This window comes from Monodelphis domestica, chromosome 7 (genome assembly GCF_027887165.1).
Source record: "Monodelphis domestica isolate mMonDom1 chromosome 7, mMonDom1.pri, whole genome shotgun sequence".
Taxonomy (NCBI): domain Eukaryota; kingdom Metazoa; phylum Chordata; class Mammalia; order Didelphimorphia; family Didelphidae; genus Monodelphis; species Monodelphis domestica.
The window spans coordinates 239027821-239052705 of record NC_077233.1 but is presented as its reverse complement, the minus strand read 5'-3'; the positions used below and the strand labels follow the sequence as shown (position 1 = coordinate 239052705).

Genomic DNA, 24885 nt, shown 5'->3' with positions numbered 1-24885 from the left:
GAATGAGGAGATCAAGCTGTCACTCTTTGGGGATGATATGATGGTCTATTTAAAGAATCCTAGAGATTCAACCAAAAAGCTAATCGAAATAATCAACTACTTTAGCAAAGTTGCAGGATACAAAATAAACCCACATAAGTCATCAGCATTTCTATATATCTCCAACCCAGTTCAGCAGCAAGAATTAGAAAGAGAAATTCCATTTAAAGTCACCCGAGACAATATAAAATACTTAGGAATCTATCTGCCGAGACAAACACAGGAACTATATGAACACAACTATAAAACACTCTCCACACAATTAAAACAAGATCTAAACAATTGGAAAAATATTGATTGCTCATGGGTGGGACGAGCTAACATAATAAAAATGACCATCCTACCCAAACTTATCTATCTGTTTAGTGCCATACCCATTGAACTACCAAAAAACTATTTTACTGAATTAGAGAAAACCATAACAAAGTTCATTTGGAAGAATAAAGGATCAAGGATATCCGGGGAAATAATGAAAAAAAATACAAAGGAAGGTGGCCTTGCAGTCCCAGATCTCAAACTATATTACAAAGCAGCGGTCATCAAAACGATTTGGAACTGGCTAAGAGACAGAAAGGAGGATCAGTGGAATACACTTAGGGTAAATGACCTCAGTAAGACAGTGTTTGACAAACCCAAAGACCGCAGCTTTTGGGACAAAAATCCACTATTTGATAAAAACTGCTGGGAAAATTGGAAGACAGTGTGGGGGAAATTAGGTTTGGATCAACACCTCACACCCTACACCAAGATAAACTCAGAATGGATGAATGACTTGAATATAAAGAAGGAAACTATAAGTAAATTAGGTGAACATAGAATAGTATACATGTCAGAACTTTGGGAAGGGAAAGATTTTAAAACCAAGCAAGACTTAGAAAGAGCCACAAAATGCAAAATTAATAATTTTTACTACATCAAATTAAAAAGATTTTGTACAAACAAAACCAATATAACTAAAATTAGAAGGAAAGCAACAAATTGTGAAATAATCTTCAAAACAAAAACCTGACAAAGGTCTAATTACTCATATCTATAAAGAGCTAAACCAGTTGTACAAAAAAATCAAGCCATTCTCCAATTGAAAAATAGGCAAGGGACATGAATAGGCAGTTTTAAGTTAAAGAAATCAAGACTATTAATAAGCACATGAAAAAGTGTTTTAGATCTCTTATAATCAGAGAGATGCAAATCAAAACAACTTTGAGATATCACCTCACCCCTAGCAGATTGTTCAACATGACAGCAAAGGAAAGTAATGAATGCTGGAGGGGATATGGCAAAGTTGGGACATTAATGCATTGCTGGTGGAGTTGTGAATTGATCCAACCATTCTGGAGGGCAATTTGGAACTATGCCCAAAGGGTGATAAAAGACTGTCTGCCCTTTGATCCAACCATAGCACTGCTGGGCTTGTACCCCAAAGAGACAATAAGGAAAAAGACTTGTACAAGAATATTCATAGCTGCGCTCTTTGTGGTAGCCAAAAATTGGAAAATGAGGGGATGCCCTTCAATTGGGGAATGGCTGAACAAATTGTGGTATATGTTGGTGATGGAATATTATTGTGCTAAAAGGAATAATAAAGTGGAGGAATTCCATGGAGACTGGAACAACCTCCAGGAAATGATGCAGAGTGAGAGGAGCAGGATCAGGAGAACATTGTACACAAAGACTGACACATTGTGGTACAAGAGAACATAATGGACTTCTCCAGTAATGGCTTTACATTGTCCCTGAACAACCTGCAGCGATCTACGAGAAAAAAAAAACAACACTAAACTATACTCAAGCAGAGGACAAACTGAGGGAGTAAAAACACCAAGGAAAAGCAACTGCTTGACTACAGAGGTTGAGGGGACATGATTGAAGAGAGATGCTAAATGAGCGCCTTAATGCAAATACCAACAATAAGGAATTGGGTTCAGAGCAAGGACACATGTGATACCCAGACGAATCACGAGTCGGCTAGGGAAGGGATGGGGATGGGGATTGTGTGGGAGGAAAAGAAAATGATCTGTTTCCAATGAAAAATGTATGAAAATGACCAAATAAAATAATGTTAAAAAAAAAAAAAGCAAATTCATGGACTCCAGGGTTCCTAATCGGGTTTGAAATTGTCAAGCCCCAGCTTGAAGCCGGGGGTGCTGGACACTTGCTGCATTATCTTATCTTGCACTAGATGCAGATTCTCGCAGCCCTTGGCTTCTGTTTCTTCGGGGCCGTATAGCCACTCTCAGAGCCACTCAGGTGCCATCATTGTCCACCCTCTGCCTACGTAGCCATTAGTGATGTTACCAGAATTATTTGTTACAACACCATTTGGAATGGATACTGCATCGGCCTTGTCTGAGATTGGTTGTCTCTAGACTTGCTTTCATAAGACTTCTCATTCTTTTTGTCCGTACTGTTTTTCTGAATGAAATTCTTGGCTTTAATTCCTGCTTTCCCAAAGGTACTGGTTTTCTCAGTCGGCTTCGGATTTACATTAGTGTCTTTAGCTTGCTGGTTGCCATTGAGTACCCTCGAATGGAGTTGGTGGCTCCATCAGAGCCCAAGCTTTTTAATGATAGTTCTCTTTCTCCAGCATTACCATTTAGTTCACCATAGCCTGCTTTCTTCCCGGGCGCTTCCTGGGGAGGCTGTAGGACGTGCTTGGGCTCATGCCTGGGATGCTTGGGCTGGGCCTTGGGGCTGCTGCCCGTCAGGCCCATGTTTTTTGTTGTTGTTTTTTTTAAACCCTTACCTTCCATCTTGGAGTCAATACTGTGTATTGGCTCCAAGGCAGAAGAGTGGTAAGGGCTAGGCAATGGGGGTCAAGTGACTTGCCCAGGGTCACACAGCTGGGAAGTGTCTGAGGTCAGATTTGAACCTAGGACCTCCCGTCTCTAGGCCTGACTCTTAATCCACTGAGCTACCCAGATTCTTATCTGTGCTCTAGAAATGAATAGCAAAGGAGTCTGTTTTTTAGTTGTGACCTCCTTCCTATTGGGTTTAGGGTTCCAGGGTCACAGGCTAACAGAGGCCTAGACTTTAGTTGTTTATCTTGCTCCTGTCCAGTGAGGTCAAGGCGTGGAAGTCAGGTCCCCATATGCTGTGAATGTTATGGACAGGATTTGGAATTAGAAATCTCAAACTTCAATCCCAGCTCTGTTACTTAAAATTATGAAATCATGGGCATATCACCTGATTTCTCAGATTCTCAGTTTCCTCTTCTATAAAATGTGAATAACAATATTTATATTAATAACTATTTGTATTAGCTACACCTATGGGATTGTTAGGAGAGGAGGAGGAGGAAATTGCAATCTAATTCCTTTCCCAGAAATTTGGCATGTCGTTTTTAATGGCCTCACCACCCCTCTCATTGTGATATAGTATTCCCAGACTCTCCTTTTCTTTACCATTCTTTTGCTTATTTACTATTATTCTTCCACAATAACAGTTTTTAAGAATTTATCTCTTTTTCTGTGCCTGAAAACCATTCCATAATTTATTCAGGAGCAAATTGACTGGAAGAGAGCCAAAGCAAACCTAAACATCAAATGACTTCAGGATGACATTTGGAGACTCTTAGAACCCCCAAGCTCTGTGATTATTCTGTGCTTAAAGCTCTCCAGGCCTCCCAAATGGAGCAGTGCAATGCATTCCACCAGCGTAGGAATTCTTTCACTGTAGGTATTACTTTGACCCATAATGCAGTTCCCTTTACTCACTCCACACCTTTACCCTTATCAACTTTTGGCAGCAGCTAGTTCACTCAAGGATAAATCATTGAACCTGATAGACCTGAATAAAAATCATCCCTTCTATATTTAGTCAATGTGTGACCCTGGGTAAGTCACTTAATCTTTGTCTACCTGTTTCTTCAACTACAAAATAGGGTAATAATAGTACCTACCTATGGTTGTTGTAAGATCCATATACGATTATATTTGTAAAGCTTTTTTAGCACAGTCCCTGCCCGTGGTAGGCACTTAATTGATTCTTGTTTCCTTCCTTTCTTTAATAGATTTTCGTGATACCCTTAATGTTTATAACACCTAGATTTCCTACTGGATCCTTTCTCTACTTTTCCCATATAGCCATCCTTTTTTTAACAAAGATTTAGAGGGAGAAAAAAGAAAGAATAGAGAAAAATTCAGTAAAACTAATCAATGCTTCAAAAAAATCCTCAGGATTCCTTCCCTCTGATGGACTCTCTTGTTTCTGGAAAGGCGTGAGGGGATGTGTTTTCTCCTATTTCATTTTGTTAGCCATGATCATTCTTTTTAATTTTGCTACATTTATTTTCTAATGTTTATGATTGCTGTCCTTTCCATTTACATTGTTGAAATCATTGTATATGTTGTTTTCTTGGTACTACTTATTCCATTTTGCTTCCGTTCACCTAAGTCTTCCTGTACTTCCTAGCATTTATCATGTTTTGTTTCTCATAGCATGACATTCATATTTACCATAATGGGTCATACCATTCCTCAGTCAATACAATCTACTTTTTCTTTGATATCTCTCAAGTTCTTTGATATCCCACAAGTGCTACTATAAATATTTTATTCTGTGTGGATCCTTCCTTTTAGGCAATGACTTCCTTTCCCCTCTCCCCATTAAACTTTTTTTTTTTGCTTTGAGTAAACCTTTTAAGCCTAATAGATTGTTCTTTGGGAAAGAGATTTATCCAAAAGAAGCTGAAATCAATCTGAAAGATTTTATTCTCTAAGCCTTTGACTCACTAAAGTTATCTCTTCATAGAATTCATATTTTTTAAATATTTGGGGCAGGTACGTGGTTCAGTGGATACCTGTTCTGGAGTTAGGAAGATTAATCTTCCTGAGTTCAAATCTGGCCTCAGATACTTCCTAGCTGGATGACCTGGACAAATCATCTAACCTGTTTTGCCTTACTTTCCTCATCTGTCAGGTGAGCTAGAAAAGGCAAAGACAAGTCACTCCAGTATCTTTGCCAAGCAAAAAAGGCATCACAAAGAGTTGGATACAACTGAAATAACTAAACAAAACAATTTTTAAAACCAAATTTTTAGCAAGATATAGTGTATCTATAATCTTGTCCAATTTTGGGCAGAAATGACAAAACAGAGATCCAGCAAGACTAAATTTCATTCAAGAAATATTCAAGAATCTATCAATGAGCTTTACGAAATGTATACTGTTAGCCAAAAACCTGGTTAAGTCTGGGGATACAAAGACCTAAATAAATCAGTTCCTGCACTCAAGCTTTAAATGAACTAGAGGGAAATAAATCGACTAGAAGGAAACAAGTATAGACAAAATTAATCCAAAACCCTTTGGGAGGATGGCTAACTACTGGTGAGATCAGGGAGGAGTTTTATGGAGCTGAAGTGCGCATAGAGAGCATTCTAGGCATGAGAGACTGCCTATTCAAAGGCAGACAGGCAGGAATTATATAGGGAACAGCAAATTGGCCAAGTGCCTGGGGAGGATTAATAGGGAATCAGCTTGGAAAAATAAATTGGAATTAGATTATCAAATCTCTAAATTACAAAGAAATTTGTGCTTAATCCTGGAGGTTGGAAACAAATTCTTAAGCAAAGCCTACCCTTTAGAAGTATAAATATAGAAGCTTTGTGTAGAAGAGGTTTTAAAGAAGAGGAACTAGATGTAGGAAAGTTATTTGGGAGGCTACGGAAGCAGACTACATAGTATATATAGTAACCTTTATAGTATATAGTTCAGATAAGAAGATGAGGGTCTGAATTAGAAATAGACAGACTCATGAGGGATATTTTGGAAGTAGATCTGATAAGTCCAAGACAACAATTGATTGACTATGGGAAGCGAATGAGAATGGAGGGTCAAGAATAATGACAAGGTTAAGAATCTGAGTGGCTGGAAGAGTGGTGGTGATCTTAACTGATGGAGGGAAGTTGGGGGGGGTGAGTTTAGTGGGTAAGAACATGAGTTCAAACTCAAAAGAACTCACATTTGTTGAGTTTGATATACCTCTGGTACTTTCAGATAGAGTTGTGCGGTGGGCAGTTAGAGACATGAGACTCAAGGGTAAGTGAGAGACGTGGATTCTCTCTATAGACTTGGATGTCATCTGTTTAGAGATGATCATTGAAGACAGAGCCCTGGGGTGCATCTATCTATGCACAGCTAATGGGATGCGGTGCTGCTGCTGCTGCTGCTGGTGCTAAGGAGACCAAACAGGAACAGCCCAAAAAGGAGAACTAGGAGAGACAGTGAGGTACCATCCACCATCAGCCTTATCCTCTTCTAATTGGAAATAATCACAGCCTTCAGGGCTCATATCTCTCTCTGTGCCCTGTGAGAATTTCAATCAGTCACAGTAAATTTGGAAGACTCTATAGCAAGGAGATATGGTTTAAGATCATAAGGTTTGGGATTAAACTACCATTCAGTTTAATTTAGAAACTAGCATACTTTAAAAGAGTTGCATTGGCTGGAAAAAACTGAATACAACCTAAGTACCCAACAATAGGGGAATTGCTAAAAAAACAACAACAATACACCACCAATTATTCATTAATTTTAATGAAATTCTATATAGTTATCAAAATGGTAAATATTTGGATTACAACAATACATGGAAATAGTTCTGTGAAATAATAGGAAGTGAAAAGAAGCAGGATATCCAGTAGGTGTACACATACTAATTGACATTATATAAAAATATGGTAGATATGAATGGGCTACAGTTAAATAAAGTAAAAATGCCTTTTCCCCCCAGTTCTTTCAATTTGTTTTAAAATTTTAATGAATACAGAGACAGCTAGGTAGATCCTGAGAGTCAGGCCTTGAGATGAGTAGTCTTGGGTTCACATCTGGTCTCAGACACTTCCTAGCTGTGTGATGTTGGGCAAGTCAATTAAATCCCATTGCCTTGCCTTTTTTTGTTGTTCTGTCTTGGAATGAACACACTGTATTGATCCTAAGACAGAATTTTTTTTTTTATTAAAACCCTCACCTTCCGTCTTGGAGTCAATACTGTGTATTGGCTCTAAGGAGGAAGAGTGGTAAGGGCTAGGCAGTGGGGGTTAAGTGACTTGCCCAGGGTCACACAACTGGAAAGTGTCTGATGTCAAATTTGAACCTAGGACCTCCCATCTCTAGGCCTGACTCTCAATCCACTGAGCCACCCAGCTGCCCCCCCAAGACAGAATTTAAGGGTTTAAAAGAAAAATAAATGAATGCCTTAAAACCTAAAATTTCCCCTAAAGAATAGTGGCTTTAGGGAATAGAAATCAAATCAGAACAAATCAGCATTTATTGAATATCTAAGCATTTTTTCAGTTACAATGATGCATTTCATTCATTTGAATTATGACAAAGTCATGTTTCTCTTTCTCATATTTTGTAGAAACAAGACTTTTAAAAGTTAGGAGAATTTTGCTAAAGGCAAAATATGAAAATGTACAAACTGTGTTTCAGAGAGCAAAGGATAATTGTCATTTTGATTCAGAATATATATAGACTTTCATTTAGAATGTAAAACTAGTACTGGGGGCAGCAAAGAAGAAAGGGCATAAATGCACAAACTTTGCTTACCATTAACTTCCACTGTCTACCTTTCCCTACCTGCAACAAACAGTAACAACAGCAACAACAGCAGTGTGCACACACATAAAAAGCCCTCGATATCCCCCATATCCATATGATCAAAAGTTCATTTCTTCCCAAAGGCTTTTAATAAGTTTTCAAGCATCCTCACTGAAGAGAATATAATTTTAATGGCCACCAGATGGCCTCATACACACACAGACTAAAATGCTCTCCTTATACCAAAATTCTTTAAAAGTTTATATACACTAAAAACAAAACAAAAACAAAAACAAAACAAATTTCCCAACTTTTTTACCACTGCCATCTTTTTTTATTAGTAAAACCAATATATATCTCTTCCCTCCCCATCCCTTCCCCAGGCTTTTTATTGCTCCTGGGAATAAAGGTCAAAATAAGAATAGTAATGGCTTTCCAGCTCCTCAGAGTTGGCCAGATCTCAGAAACAAGCCATCTTGTAAGGGAATCTTTTTACCATTTCACTGACACAACCACCTCCTACCCTGCAAAGGCAATTGTGCCCTGCCAAAGTTCCTTAAATAAATACAATTAAATTAAATTTGTATGAATTTTGTGCAATTTGTCCTGCGTAATTAGTTTACATACACACTTTATGAAGCTTCACTTCATATGTTTTATAATTGGCTAAATAAGTGATCAAATATAATTGTAGTTATCTCTTTAAATGCTGGGTAACAGTTCTGGAATGCAAATTCTCTATTGTAACATTTTTTTTTCTCTGTGGGGAAATCAGATTCTGTTTACATTGTTTTGATTTGTGGTGATTTTCTGGAAATATAACTCCCACCAGCCATTCAAGGATTGCCTATATTTGGTTTTGAACTTTACCCCCAAAAGCAAACTTGACTTTCCCTAATCTTACTGGGATTCCTCCTTCCCTCCTTTCTTCTCAGTCTGTGTGTGTGTGTGTCTCTGTCTCTGTAGCTGTCTCTCTGTCTCTGTCTCTCTGTCTCTCTCCCCCCCCTTCCTCTCTCCCTCCTCCTCTCTCTCTCTCCACTCTCCCTGTCTGTCTCACTGTCTCTCTATTGATTCTAAGACAGAAGAGTGACAAGGGCTAGGCAATTTGGGGTTACATGACTTGCCCAGGATCACAGAGATAGGAAGTATGTGAGGCCAGAGTTGAACTCAGGACTGCCCCTCTGGAGACCCAGCTCTCTATCCACTGAGACACCTAGCTCCCAGGTTTCTAATCTGAGTTGCTCCTAGTAAGGGACTATTAAAAAGAAAGTTATTGAATATCTTAGAAAGGCCCAAGCGGTGTTTGGAAAGAGCCAGCCAGTTTTCATCATGTCATAACCAACTATGTTTCTTTTTCTTTAATTATTATTATTTAAAATAAGAATATTTTATAAGTATTAAATTATTAGATGGGGCATGCTGCAGACTTGCCTAGATTTTAGCAAGGCTTTTCTTAAATTGCATTATTATGGCCAAGATAGAGTTGGTACAGATAGTGTCATCAAATAGATACAGAAGAGGTTGGGTGGCCAGACTCAACGAATCAGGCATTTTTAGCTTGGAGTAAAAAGAAAACTCAGGGGATGAATTCAAGTAATTTGAAGGACTGCAATGGTGGAGAAGATGGGCAGGCTTCCCCCTTAAATCCAATCTCCATTCTTTATCATTAATAATCCAAATAGTTTTGTTGTAAGATGGCTAAAGAAAATTAAGCTCAGCTAAATGGCACATCTGGCCTGAAATCAGGAAGACTCATCTGAGTTCAAACCTGACCCCAGACTGTGTGACTCTGGGCAAGTCTCTTAACCTAGTTTGCCTCAGTTTCCTCATATGTAAAATGATCTGGTGAAGAAAACAGCAAGCGCTTCCAGTATCTTTCCAAGAAAACCCCAAATAGGGTCACACAGAGTCAGACACGACTGAAACGATTGAACAAAAACTCGGTTCTGCTAGATTATCCTTAAAGTTATTTTCTAATGAAATAAGGAGGGAGCTAGGGTTCAGACACCTGTGAACTGAGGAAAAAAATTGGGCTGGGAAGTGCCTTAATTTTTTTATAACGTTCACCATACCTGTACCACAAAGGAAGCAAAGTCACAGAGGTCTGTGGGGCTCCTGGCCAGTTAGGTTTTATGGCAACGGGTGACTGCAAAATGCATTAAGAATACACGGGGTGTCCAAATTAATAGAACATGTGTGCAGTCTGCTTGTAGCATTATCAAAGCCAGCCCATGCGGTCAGTGGCGTCAGGGAACTGTCAGGGAGGCCAGAAGCTCCCAACCACAAGTGGGTCAGATTTCAAACCCTTTCCTTGGAGCCCTCATAAAAGACCTGCCTGCTATCTGTGCACACTTCTCCCTCTGAACCCCCCTTTCCCCCAAGGGTGTCCCCCAGTGCCAGCCTGTCGCGCCTCCTCTGGGAGAGTGTAGCTGGTGCCTACAAAGTGTTTAGTCTGGCTTGTCACATGCTGTTATTACAGTATAGCCCACCTCTGAGCAGGGTGGTTCTGGGGTTAAACAGGGATATAGTTTGAAATGGCTCCCCTTTGTTCATTTAGAAAGCTTGTGTTTGATTTATTTTTTAATTACTCACAATACATTAGCTTTATAAAATAGATAGTTTCTTGCCAAGTAGGGAAGTTGTCTGTTTGCTTTCCCCTCTATGCCCCCTTTTCTTCTTTCCCCTTTCCCTCCTGTTTCTGTCACTGCCTCTGTCTCCCTCTCTCCCTCTCTCCTATCTCTCTCTCTATCTCTCTCTCCCTCTCCCTCTCCCTCCCCTTCCTCTCCCTTTCCCTCTACTTCTCCCCCTCTCTCTCTTTCTTTTTCCCTCCCTCCTTCCCTCCCTCCTCTGTCTATCTCTCTGTCCCTCTCTCTCTGTGTCTCTCTTTCTCTCCCACCCTCTCTCTATCTGTCACTCTGTCCCTCTCTCTCTGTGTCTTTCTCTCCCTCCCTCTCTGTCTCTGTCACTCTCCCTCTCTCTCTGTGTCTTTCTCTCCCTCCCTCTCTGTCTCTGTCACTCTGTCCCTCTCTGTGTCTTTCTCTCCTTCCCTCTCTGTCTCTGTCACTCTGTCCCTCTTTGTGTCTTTCTCTCCCTCCCTCTCTCTCTGTCACTCTGTCCCTCTCTCTGTGTCTCTCTTTCTCTCCCACCCTCTCTCTATCTGTCACTCTGTCCCTCTCTCTCTGTGTCTTTCTCTCCCACCCTCTCTCTAACTGTCACTCTGTCCCTCTCTCTCTGTGTCTTTCTCTCCCTCCCTCTCTGTCTCTGTCACTCTGTCCCTCTCTGTGTCTTTCTCTCCCTCCCTCTCTGTCTCTGTCACTCTGTCCCTCTCTGTGTCTTTCTCTCCCTCCCTCTCTCTCTGTCACTCTGTCCCTCTCTCTGTGTCTCTCCTTCTCTCCCTCCCTCTCTGTCTCTGTCACTCTGTCCCTCTCTGTGTCTTTCTCTCCCTCCCTCTCTGTCTCTGTCACTCTGTCCCTCTCTGTGTCTTTCTCTCCCTCCCTCTCTGTCTCTGTCACTCTGTCCCTCTCTGTGTCTTTCTCTCCCTCCCTCTCTCTCTGTCACTCTGTCCCTCTCTGTGTCTTTCTCTCCCTCCCTCTCTCTCTGTCACTCTGTCCCTCTCTCTGTGTCTCTCCTTCTCTCCCTCCCTCTCTCTCTGTCACTCTGTCCCTCTGTGTGTGTGTGTGTCTCTCTTTCTCTCCCTCCCTCTCTCTCTGTCATTCTGTCCCTCTCTCTCTCTGTGTCTCTCCTTCTCTCCCTCCCTCTCTGTCTCTGTCACTCTGTCCCTCTCTCTCTGTGTCTTTCTCTCCCTCCCTGTCACTCTGTCCCCCCCTCTCTCTGTGTCTCTCTTTCTCTCCCTCCCTCTCTGTCTCTGTCATTCTGTCCCTCTCTCTCTCTCTGTCTTTCTCTCCCTCCCTCTCTCTCTGTCACTCTGTCCCTCTCTCTCTGTGTGTCTCTCTTTCTCTCCCTCCCTCTCTGTCTCTGTCTGTCTGTCTGTCTGTCTCACTCTCACACAGAGAGAGAGAGAGTTGGAACAGTCCTCTCTTGCCCTCTTAAGAATTCAAGCAATCCCATTGAACTAAATTTAACTAACATTTGTCAAGCATTCTCTGCGTGCAGCACACTGTGCTGTGTTCTAGTGACAGCAAGATGAAGGCCCAGTCCTCCTTTCAGGAGCTTGCCTTCTGTTAGGGACGTGGGCTGTAATTCAGGCAGACGCATGATGGGCCAAAGGAGAGAGCCATAAGAAGGCTCCTTCCAAATGCCAAGGGGTGGCGGCCACCCCTTTCTTCTAGGGAGCACTTGAGCACATTCTCTAAAAAGGGAGCGATGGCTTCCGGCATGGATTCCATGAGGGGTCTTCGAGAATCCAGAGAAGCAGGAGGCCGCGAGAGGCGCGCATGAAGCTCGGATCGGTGTGCCCTCTGTTCTGGCACGCCTGTGCCAATGCCCCGGGAACAGCAGAAGCTCCTCCGTCTGCCTGGGCCTGAAAGTCCCTCAATTATTGTAAAGTAAGGACGGGCTAAATCGCGGCCAGATGGTGGGGAGCTCTCCATGCTCGCCTCAGACGTGGACTTTGTCTCCTGCACGAGAGGCATTCGGGATTGGTGAACTGTGCAGAGGGGCCTCGCCAGACCCGCGCAGGATGTTGGCAGCTGCGGAAAGGGGGGACTTGGGCCTGGAGGCAGAGAGACGAGCAGGGGAGCTATTCCAGTAGGTCAGCAAGAGGTGAGGAGAGCCCCATCTCTGGTCAAGGCTTGTGAGTCGAATGGAGGTGACAGATGTATTGTGCGGACTTGACCTCTGATGGGATGCAGAGGGAGAGGGAAGAGGACGCGAGCTTCCAAACCACCCTCACATGCCCCCAGAGCCATCAGCATACAGATGCTCGGCTCCAGAGAATGCCCAGACTTGGGCATCTGTGCCTAGAGCCCATGGCGAAGCCCCCGTAGCTCTCATCTTTGAATGGCTCCAACGACGCTTATCCACAAACGTCCCCGGGAAATTGTGCTGAGTAGGTAGGCCAGGCAGCCTCTAGAGGGCGATCGAATCCAAGGCTGATTCCTCATTCCAAAGCCCAGGCTTTTCCAGGAGAGGGCAGCCCTGCCTGTAGACAGCCTTCCAATTAGGCCTGACATTATGAAACCTGTTTATCCTGGGCCAGTGTTTGCTGGCAGGATGGGGTTGCCCAATCACTGGATGCTTGTATTTAGAATTCTCACAGAGTTGAAGACCATTTAGCCAGGCACACCGAGTGGAGAGAGGAAAGAAGAGTGTGCCTCCATGAGTGACAGCCTGAAGTTCCAGAATATTTTAGAGACTTACTTTATTTTTTATTTGGATAGAGAAATACTTAATACATTTAGCTCCTTAGAGGAAAGCAAACTAATGAACGGCCAGAGCCACTCCTAAACAAGCTCAAAGTCCTTTTGAAATGAATACTGTTTTGTCTGTAAATGACTGCTTAACTGCAACAATGTTTGATGGTCTTGAGTAGGTTGAATACTATGTTTGTGCTGTTCCTTTACATAGGAAATAATTTAGTGAGAAGATAAACATCAAGAACCCCCCAGTTGAGTAATTTCTGATTCCATAATTAGTGAGGTCTAATTAGCAAAGTCTAATTAGGAAGTCTTAATTTTTTTCCTAGATGAAGTCACAAATTCTTTGCCGTTTTGTCCATGTGAAGTGTTGCCAAAAGTAGGACATTCATCCATATGTCTGTCTTTCCTCCTTGGTGGAGAGGACAGCTAGAGCCATTTCTGGCAACTTTAGCCTTTGACTGCAAGTGGGACTAGAGTGGACAATGTGTTGAGGCAAAGGGACAAGTCAGGAAGCTGTTGTGATAGTCCAGACATGAGATTTATGGTAAGGGCTTGACCAGGGTGGTGACTCTGGTTGTAGACAGAAGGTTACATAATGAAAAGACTCTGCCTAAAAATGGATATGTAGGCCAAGCTTGAGGAGTCCAGGATGTCACGGAGATGGCACAATTCAGTGACTTGGATGGATAGTGGTACTCTCAACCATAATGGAGAAGTTTATCTGAGGAGTAGACTCGGTGGCTCAAGGGGGACAGCGGAGATAAGGAATTGTACAGGGCCTAGAGGGTGCATGCCTGTAATTCTACCTACTAAGGAAACTGAGGCCGGGGGAGCTCTTGAGATCAAGGGTTCTTAGCTCCAGGGATTATGAGATCAGTTATCATCAACACAAAGTTAGGCATTAATAGAATGAGTCTCTGGGAGCCCAAGTCAGAAGCAGAAGTTCAAAGTCTCTTTGTTGATCCATAGAGGGATGAAGCACATGATGAGTCCTTGTACTTCTAGCCTAAGTGGCATAGGAAAAGCTACTTAAATGGAAAGGGGGCAGTGGGATTGAGAGCTAGGCTCAGAGACACTAGGTCCTGGGTTCAAATGTGGCCTCAGACATTTCCTAGGGGTGTGACTCTGGGCAAGTTACTTAGCCTCCATTGCCTAGCCCTAATTGCTCTTCTGTCTTGGAACCAATACATAGTATTGATTCTAAGAGGGATGATAAAGGGAGGGGGAGGAAGGAAGGAAGGAAGGAAGGAAGGAAGGAAGGAAGGAAGGAAGGAAGGAAGGAAGGAAGGAAGGAAGGAAGGAAGGAAGGGAGGGAGGGAGGGAGGGAGGGAGAGAGGGAGGGAGAGAAAGAAAGACAAGGGAGGGAAAAAGCAAAGGAGAGGAAGAAAGAGAGGGAGGGGAAGAAACAAAAGAAGGAAGGAAAGAAAAGAAAGAAACAAAAGAAGGAAGGAAAGAAAAGAAAGGAAGGAAGGAAAGAAAGAAAGAAGGAAAGAAAGAAAGAAGGAAAGAAAGAAAGAAAGAAAGAAAGAAAGAAAGAAAGAAAGAAAGAAAGAAAGAAAGAAAGAAAGAAAGAAAGAAAGAAAGAAAGAGGAAAGGTAACCTGGGAGAGGAGAGGAAAATAAAAGGAAAAGGAGGGGAAAGGGAGGAGTGGGGAAGGAGAAGAGAGGGAAGGAAGGGAAAGGAAGGAAAATGTTGAATATGTTGAGTTTGGGCTGACTTTGGGATATCCAAGAGTCAGTAGGGGTTGGTAATATAGATTTGAAATTTAGAAGTGAGACTAAGACTGGAGATTTAAATAAAGAGAGAGAGAGTGTGAGAGTCAAATGCACAGAGATAATTGAACCCATAAAAACTGATAAGATCACTGCGAAGATGTTGGGGAAAAAATGAAAATGGGTCTAGGATAAAAAATTGAGGTATATCCACGGGCATGCTCTAATAAAGGAGAATAAAAAGGAATGATCAAGCAGGTATGGGAACCTAGAGCAGTATTGCAGAAACTCAAAGATCAGGAATTCTACAATGTCAAATTCTTCAGAGAAGTAAGGAATGAGGATTTGGAGGGGAGAAAACTCAATGACATTGGATTTGGCGATTGAGTGCAATGGTGACTTTGAAGGAAGACATTTTAGGTTGAGTGATAAGAGGTCAGAAAAAAAGATTACAAAGGGTTTAGAAGAAAGTAAGAGGTTGTGAAGGAAGGTAGATAGGATGGTACATTTTTTTAAGGGTATAGGGATTTAGTGTATTTGTACGCAGCAGAGAAGGGACCTGGAACAGGAAGAGATTAAAGTTTATTTTTTCTTTTTTTTTTTTTGTAATTTATTAATTTTTTTGCCAATTACTTGTAATAAATTTCCACATGAATTTTCAGAAGTTATATGATCCAATTTATCTCTCTTCCTCCCTTCCACCCTCCTCCCAGTGCTGGCCAACAATTCGATCTGGATTATACATGCAAAACATAGTTCCATATTGTTCATTTTTGTAAATGAATGATCATATAAAACCAAACCCCAAAACAAGAAATCCAAATAAACAAATGAAAAATTGTACATTTGTATTTGCATTCTCCAACGGGAGAGACTAAAGTTTTGAGAGAAATGGTGATGATGATGGTGGGAGTGATCTGCTGGAGAAGAGATGGGGGGATGGAATGAAGGATTATTTGTTGAGGGATTGGCCTAGATGAGGAATAAGGGGCCCCTCTTCTGTACAGACTGAGTTAAGGAGGAAATAGCAGGAAATAATGTTAAGAACTTTTAAGAGGAGGAAGAAAGGAAAAGAGGAATCTGGCAGCTAATTGAGATCCTTAGCTTGGGGGGTTCTGTGGGAATCTTGAAGATAGAAGCAAGTATGGTAATAGTTGTTGTGAGTACGATAGAGAACAAATTAAGCAGAAATAAAAGGATTGCCTTGCTCCAATGAAGACCTACTTGAGATTAGGCGACAAATTTGTAGTGAACTCCACCATCATGATGTCCTCTCGCTCCATGTTTCAGTAGGAGCAGAGGAAGGGGTTTGGGGAAGTAATCCAGGGTTGGAGTTTGGCATGGTCTAAGGACAAATGGACAAAGGAGCAAAAATTTGAGAGTAGAAGTTTGTAGAGTTGAACCAGTTCACTAAGAAGTTGAAATCTTCCAGAGAGGAGAGTAGCTAGAGCAAGGGTGAACTAAGGAGTGGAGGGATTGGTGGTCAGATTAAGAATAAAGAGTTAAGAGGGCAGCTAGGTGGCACAATGGATAGAGCACCAGGTCTGGAGTCAGGAAGTCTTGGGTTCAAATTTGACCTCAGACACTTCCTTACTGGGTAACCCTGGACAATTAAGTTAACCCCAATTTCCTAGCCCTTACCACTTTTCTGTCTTCTAATTGATTTTTAGGTTTTAGGTGAAAAAACGTAAGGCTTAGGAGGAGTAAAATATAGAAAAAGTTATAATAATAGGAAATTATGATCTAATAAGGGAATTCAGAGTTCATAGTCATGGAACAATCATTGAAAGATTTATTGTAGAATATGAATATGGAAGTAATATTCATTTAGTAAACCATCTGTTTTATGCTTCTAGTGCCTCACATTTATATACCTATTTTTTCAAAAAAATTGTCTTGCCTAGTATAGTTTAGTATACTCTAGTATAGTATGATATAGCATAATATAACATAGTATATTATAGTATATACTATACCATACTATGCTATATTATACTAAATTATTCAATGCTATATCACACTCTACTAGTCTAGGCTATATTATGCAATACTATTCTGTTATATTATGCTATATTACACTCTACTAGTCTATGCTATATTACACTATATTATTCTGTGATATATTATGCTATATTATTCTATGCTATATTATATAATACTATTAGACATTTTATTATATTGCCTTATTCAATGCTATGTTGTGCTATATTACACTACTATACTAATCTCTGCTATATTATGCTATATTTTATTCTATGACACATTATACTATGCCATCTTATACTATATTATACTATACTATATTATACTACACTCTACTAATACAGTTTTTGGCACATAGTAAGCCAATAATAAATGTTTATTGACTGACTGACTTGCCCAAAGTTATTCCAATCATAATGTCTGAAAAGCAGAATTAGAACCCAGGTCTTTTCAAGATTTTTTTTTAAAAACTCTACCCTTTACATTCGAAAATATTGTCACTGTCTAGAAGCATGTGAAGGGCTAGTTTTTGGAAATTGGGCTTGAGTTATTTCACTTTGTCCTCCAAATGGGTAGGAATTAGCTAATGGGAATTTTTTTTTTCTTTCTCAGTAATATTGAAGGAAAAACTTCCTAACAATTAGAGTTGCTGAAAGGAAAATTAGCTGGCCTTGGGGGTATAGTGAGGTCCACAGCACCAGTAGAAATCTTCAAGCAGAGGCTTGTTGAGAATGTGTAAGCAGAGAATACTGAACAGGTAGAAGATGGATAAGATGGAACGTCGCTGGGATTCCGTCATCCGATCATGGACAAAGCCTGCCTGTCCTCATCGGTTAAATCGGAAGTTTTACCGCCCACTTCCCTTGATGATGACTTTGTAAACCATAAAAATATTGATACGAGTTGTTGAGATGATCCGTGACATACGAAGCATAGATAGATAAGGAAGGCCTAAAAGGGGTAGCACTGCTTGAGTTTGTTTCAGCTGGGTCTGAGTGACTTTAATTGAAGAAGAGGTAATAATCGCAGTAATAAGCCATATGGCACCCTCTAGTTACTAGATACAGTGCCAAACGCTTTACCAATATTCTCTCATCTGAACCTCGATAACTCTGGGATTATCCCCATTTTACAGATGAGTGCACTAAAGCAAACAGAAAGTAAGTGACATGCCCGGAATCATACAACTACGAGTAGCCGAGCCTAGATTAGAACTTGGGTCTTCCTGCCTCCCGGCCCAATACTCCACGTCACCACCTAGCTACCTCCATAAGTCATAATAAAAATGTTTGCCTGGACTCAGAAAGACATCTTCATGGGCTAAACATAGGCTTAGAAAGAGCCGTTGGACACTTCTGACCTACAGATGTGGTGTCTAAGGCCATCGGCATGCCAGAATGCTGGTCCCCAATAGAATGCCCAAAGCTGGAGCTTATGGCCATGGAGAGGGCTCGGTCAAGTTGGATTGGAGCTCAAGAAGCTAGATCAAGGAGCTAAATTCAGATCCTGCCTTAGTCATTGACCTCAAGTATGATCCTGGAAAAGTATCTTCACCGCTATCTGCCTCAGTTTCCTCATCTGTCAAATGTAGGTGACAATAATGCCCACCACACAGGACACCCAGACCAATGAGATAACAAATGTAAAGTGCTTTGTATACCTTAAAGCTTATTTATATATATATAACACATACTATAGATATTAGCTATTATTGTTACTGTTAGCTGCCAGGTGTTCAACAGATAGGAAACCCTGCAGATTCTATTCTGTGGCATAAGGAAAACCCCACAGAAATTTGGGGGCTACAGGTATACCAGAAGTTAGAATAAAGGAATTATTCACTAAGTTCTAGGATGTTTAAAAAACATATATATATACATATATATATTTTTTTTTTTTTAAAGAAACAGTCTTTCTAAAAATCAAACAACTGAAAGCCTCTTGAAAAGCTTAAAAAAACAAACCTTCCTGGTCAGCATTTTCTATCTGAACTCCTTGACTGAAATAGAGAATTAAGTCATGGAGGTTGGGTTTGAATCCTGACGTTGCCACTTCTTCCTGGAATGGCCTCAGACCAATCACTCATTGTAGTTCAGTTGTTTCAGTTATGCCTAACTATTAACAACCCCATTTGGAGTTCTGGGTTTTCTTAGCAAAGATCTTGGAGTGGTTTACCATTGCCTTCTCCAGTTCATTTTACAAATGAGAACTTTAAAGTCAGGAAAATCTTTTTGTATTAATTAATTAATTTAGAAGATTTTTTTTGTGGTTACATGATTCATGTTCTTTCCCTCCCCTCTTCGCTCCTCCTCCCTGAAATGACAAGCAATACAACTGGGTTATATATGTATCATTGTTCAAAACCTATAGGAAAATCTTTAAAGAGGTTAAGTGGCTTGCCCACCGTTAGTGTCTATTTTTTCTTGTGCCCTATGTAATTAATTATCTTCTTTATTTTTTGTTGTTTAGTCAATTTTCAGTCATGTCTGACTCTTCATTGACCCCATTTGGGATTTTCTTGGCAAAATTCTGTAATAGTTTGCCATGTCCTTCTCCAGATCACTTTACAGATGAGGAAACTGAAGCAAACAGAGTTAAGTGACTTGCTCAGGGTCACACAGCTAATAAGTGTCAGAGGCCAGATTTGAACTCAGGAAGACTCCAGGCCCAGCACTCTAGCCACCTTGGCTGGCATCCCCAAGGCTCGCTTCTGCTCCCTCAGCTTTTAGATGAATGGGTTAGACAAGAGGATCTCCAAAGTCTCTTCTGGCTGTAAATCGCACTGCTCATTGGATTTGTAGGAGCACGTGGGTTTCAGGGGAATCTCAGCTCCTAGCAGATCCCCAATCCTATTGTTCTTTCAATCATTCTGGACCAGTAGGATTGGAACCTTTTGCACGTTTTCTAGGCTGAGGGTGAAATTCCTAACCCTTTAGACAAAGCCACACACAGGCAGGAAATGGGCCGACTTGTGCTGTGTCCCCATAGCTTGCTCTCCACAAGAAACGAATGTGAAATTCACCTTCCCACAGCTTGAGATGACGGCCTTCCAACTTTCCATGCCATGACAGGAATTTCTTCTGTTATCTCAAAAGACGAAAAAAAAAAGGAAAAGATATTCTTAGAACAGATTTCAGGGAAAATGCAAGGGGAAAGTAAATGATGCATAATCAGACCCTGAAACACCCAGATTTCACAGGCTTCAAGAAACAAATGACAAAAACCAGGGAATTCCAAATCCCCCTTTCCCCAAAAAAAGGAAATTCCTGTATTCTTCCAAAAGACAGGCAAGTAACAAGCAGATTCCTTTTTGATTGCCTGTAAAAGCACTTAACCTTGTGTCTGGCATGGAGTAGGTGATGTATGACCTCTCCTACTTCCTAGATCTAGGACTCTGGGTAAGTCCCTTAATCCCAATTTCTAGATTTTACTGCTCCTGTATCTATTCTAAGATGAAAGGTAAAAGGTTTTTTTTTAAAAACTTGATATATGATCTTTTAAATGATTCTTATTATAACTCTTGTGACATAAGCATTATGGCTGTTATTACCTTCATTTTATAGATAAGAAATCTAGAAAATTTAGGAATAATAATAGCTAATAATAGCTAACCTTCACATAGTGCTTATTACGGGCGAAGCACTACACTAAACATTTTATAATTATCTCATTTTATCCCTTCAACATTCCTGAGAGGTAGGTGTTATCCCCGTTTTAGAGTTGATCCCATTGGGGTTTTTCTTGGCAGAGATTCTCAAGCTGTTTGTCTTTTCCTTTTCCAGCTCATTTTACAGATGAGGAAACTGAGGGAAACAGGGTTAAGTGACTTACTCAGGGTCACACAGCTAGTAAATGTCTGAGGCCAGATTTGAACTCAGGAAGATGAGTTGTCCAGACTCCAAGCCCTTCACTCTATTCCCTGTACCACATAACTACCCCCAAGAAAGTTATTATCTCTTATAGACAGGGAAAAGGTTAGCACTAGAGTCAAAAGAACAAATACAGGGCTTCCCAAAAGTGTAGCCTTAGTGTCAACTCTACTAAGATTTTTGAGATACTCTTTATTCTCTCACTCAAACTAATTATTATTAATCTGCATTTTGTGAAACAAAGGTTTAGAAAAATTAATTTCCTCATGTTAAGTGTCAGTGTCAGAATTTGAATTCAGGTTTTCCTGACTCCAGGTTTAACTCTCTTTCCACTCTACCAAGATGCCCCCGTAGTAGCAGAACTCAAATTCAAGCCATAGCCCTGGTCTTTCTATGATATTTACTACATTTGATCAATATCTCTTGACTTGAATTTCATCTAATCTAATCCCTTCCAAATCCAACCTTTGTGATCCAGTCATTCCAAAGGGATTCTCCAAGCATTCTCCCTTGAGTGCAGGAAGATGGTCACAAACCCATCCCACCATCACTTCCACGTGCATCTCTCGTGTCCCCCAGAAGCCCTTGAATCAGGGACTCTAAGGTTAAAATTAGGAAAGGAAGACAGAGGTGGGTCTGGGATTTTCTTCCATTTGTGAGTGGGAAATGGGTGCAGGGCAGGCAGGCATAAGCTGAGGGGATCATTTCCACGAATCTTCATCCCTGAGTGATTTCTCACAATTAGCTATTGACCTTTCCGCGAGATAGCCTTTGCCTCTGTTTCCACCAGGATCTTTACGGCACTTCCTCTAGGCAGGGAGCCATATTCTTCCAAAGTGACCCTGCTAGAGATTCTGGGTGGTCTCCCTCAACCTGGCAGCCCATGGATCGCTTCCAGGGGCGTCATCCCTGAACTTGGCTGTATCTGGGGAAATCAAGGAGCCAAGGCATCCCGAGGCAAAAGCAAACAAGCGTGGTGTCCCCACTGGCTGCCAACAGGGCAAGCCTAGAAACCCAGAGAACTAGAAGGGCACAGGGTAGCCACACACACTAAGAAAAACGACTGAGAACAATCGCAGGAAACTCCTAAGGGTGGAAACAATAAACCAAACACAACCCAGAGTTGGAGGAGCTTCCTGATTGGCTTGATCAGAACCAAGCAGGAACACTTAGAATAACCTTGAGATTATCCCCGCGGGATGACATATCTCTGTGTTCAGGAGGAACTTATCATGTGACCGTGTACAACATGGGAAGCTTTGAAAAACAACATCCTTTAAAAGGGTCACTGGGAGGATGAATCAGGAGGTTGCCATGCCTGTACTCTAGAACAATGGTCTCCAATGGCTTTTGATTTGGATTTTCTGTCCATAAAAAAGGTTTTGAGTATACTGCATAGACGTGTATGCTTATCAGCTTTCCTTAGAAAAGGAAAATTTTAAAAGATAAGCTAAAGCTGAAATGAGATTTTTTTCTAAAATCAATGAGAAACCAATTGAGTAAAGGAAGGGAAGGGAATAAATTATTATATAGTATATTATAATATATAAATATAATTATATATTACCATATCATATAGAATTGCTTTCCTATTTTCCTATTTTGTTTATATTTTATATTTATAATATAATTTTATATTATAAGTATAATTATATATTATAGTACTATAGAGGAAGTAAAGAAAGGGAAGGGAATAAATTATTATATGTTATAATTATATAATATATGAATGTGTATATATAATATATAAATATATCTATATAATGTTATTTTATTATCATATAATTATATTTAATATTTTATTTATATAATTGTATATTATATATAGATTTATTGTGTTATGTTTATTATGTATTATATATACATATGTTATGTATGTCATGCATTATAAATAATAATATAAAATATGGCACAATATATTTCATATGTTATGCATGTTGTTACAATATTATACATACAATATAATTATAGTGTATAATATGAAGTATAATTATATTATACTTTTATATGTAATTATATATTACTTTGTGCAAAGCACTATACAAAGTACTTTTTAACAATTATCTCATTTGGACCTCAGGACAACCCTGGCAAGTAGGGTGCTGTTATTTTCCCCATTTTACAGTTAAGGAAACTGAGGTAAACAGAGATTAAATGACTTGCCCAGGATTTCACAGTAAATGTCTGAAGCTGGATTTGAGCTCAGGTCTTCATCATTCTAGTTTCAACACTATCCATCATTCTACAGGAATAGACCTGAATTTATCACAAAAATCCCTTTGATGTCTGTGTGCAGGAAGGATTGGTGGGAGATGATTTATGAGGCTTTTCAGTAGTTTGACAATAGATGAGAAGGTGTCGAATGAGGGAAGTGGTTGTATAAGTAGAGAAGAGATGACAGGTGGGAGAGATGTGGAGATAAAGATAAAACTCGATTATAGATGTGGTGTGAAGGAGAATGAGGAGGGAAAGATGGTGTCCTGCTTGTAAACCTAGATGGATGATGGAAGGATGAAAGAGAGAGGTAGAGGAGGGCCGGGTTTATAAGAATGGTGATCTCAGTGTATCCATACTAGCTCATTTCCTGCAACTCATTCTGTCCCATCTAAAATGAAAAGGGAAGAGGTGGGCTCTTCCTTATAAGTCACTGTAGCCAGGAGTTGATCTCAGGGGCACAGAGTGGGTATGTTGGGAACTTGAGAGGGTAAAATTTTCATGGTATGCATGACTACAATTGTGGGTACCCAGACAGCACCCAGAAATGGGTCAAGAAAAAGGAAGTAGATAGCTTGCAACAATCAGGTAGAAGTGGATGATGTTTGATTAGGGGTAAGTTGGCTGTGTTTAAAGAGAAGCCCCAGGATTGCTTACTACTTTTTTTAAAAATCATTACTTTCTGTCTTATAATTAAGTATGATAAGGGCTAGACAATTGGGGTTTTGACTTGCCCGGGGTCACACAGCTAGGAAGTGTCTGAAATCAAATTTGAAGCCATGATCTCCCATTTCTCAGCCTAGCTCTCTATCCAGTGAGCTACTTAGCTGCCCCTTGCACTCAATTTTCAAAACGATCTCCCTTAAGTAGTGTAACTCACTCATTCTCACTCTCTGTCTTCCTTCCTCCCTCCTCTTCCTCTCCCTCTGCTACCTCCTCCTCCTCCTCCTCCTCCTCCTCCTCCTCCTCCTCCTCCTCCTCCTCCTCCTCCTCCTCCTCCTTCTCCTCCTCCTCCTCCTCCTCCTCCTCCTCCTCCTCCTCCTCCTCCTCCTCCTCCTCCTCCTCCTCCTCCTCCTCCTCCTCCTTCTTCTTCTTCTTCTTCTTCTTCTTCTTCTTCTTCTTCTTCTTCTTCTTCTTCTTCTTCTTCTTCTTCTTCTTCTTCTTCTTCTTCTTCTTCTTCTTCTTCTCCTTCTTCTTCTCCTTCTCTTCTCCTTCTCCTTCTTCTCCTTCTCCTTCTCCTTCTCCTTCTCCTTCTCCTTCTCCTTCTCCTTCTCCTTCTCCTTCTCCTTCTCCTTCTCCTTCTCCTTCTCCTTCTCCTCCTCCTCCTTCTCCTCTCCTCCTTCTCCTTCCTCCTTCTCCTCTCATTCTCCTCCTCCTCCTCCTTCTCCTCCTCCTCCTCCTCCTCCTCCTCCTCCTCCTCCTTCTTCTTTTTCTCCTCCCTCCTCCTCCTCTTCCTTCTCCTCCTCCTCCTCCTCCTCCTTCTTCTTTTTCTCCTCCCTCTTCCTCCTCCTCCTCCTCCTCCTCCTCCTTCTTCTTTTTCTCCTCCCTCCTCCTCCTCTTCCTTCTCCTCCTCCTCCTCTTCCTCCTTCTTCTCCCCCTCTCTCTCCCCCACTCTTTGTCCATTCCTCTCTGTCTGTCTCTCCCTTTCTTCCTCCCTCCCCCCTCTATCTGTTTATTTTTCTCTCCCCACCCCCAGTTTGACATTTCAGAACATGTCCCACTCTTCACTTTATAATCTCCTTAAACTTTATTCTCCACCCCACACATCACCCCAAGTATCCTTCAGTCTAGTCACACTGGCCTTGTTGCTGCCTCTCCTCCGTGTGGAGCCTGTGACATTCCGTCTCCTGGGCATTTTCCCCCAGGCCTGGAATTCTCTCCTTCACCACCACCTATTGGTTTCTCTGTCTTCCTTCGTCTCTCAACTACAATCCCACCTTCTGCAAAGAAGCCTTTCCAGATCCCCCTTAATGCTAGCATCCTCTCTGAACTCATCAATTTAGCCTCTTTGTAGCTTATTCGTACATAGGTGTTTTGATGTTGTCTCCTCCCTTAGGCTGTGAGTTCCTTGGCAGGGGCTGCTTTTGCCTGTATTGGTAGCCAGAGTTTACACTGTGCCTGGCACATAGTAGATGTTGTTAATAATAACAATAATTTATTCATTAATTACTTAGCACTTAATTAAAAATTATTAATAATAATATCTTAATAA

The 24885-nt window shown here is 41.0% G+C and overlaps 1 protein-coding gene across 8 annotated transcripts in view; it reads left to right on the top strand.

Annotated features, from left to right (window-relative positions):
* Positions 1-24885, top strand: part of PALM2AKAP2 (PALM2 and AKAP2 fusion) — a 532659-nt gene that overhangs the window by 178295 nt on the left and 329479 nt on the right. Inside the window, exon 1 of one of the 8 annotated variants that reach the window (XM_056803874.1) lies at positions 11549-12299. The gene's annotated coding sequence lies outside the window, so the exon portion shown is untranslated. 8 annotated transcript variants of the gene reach the window in all.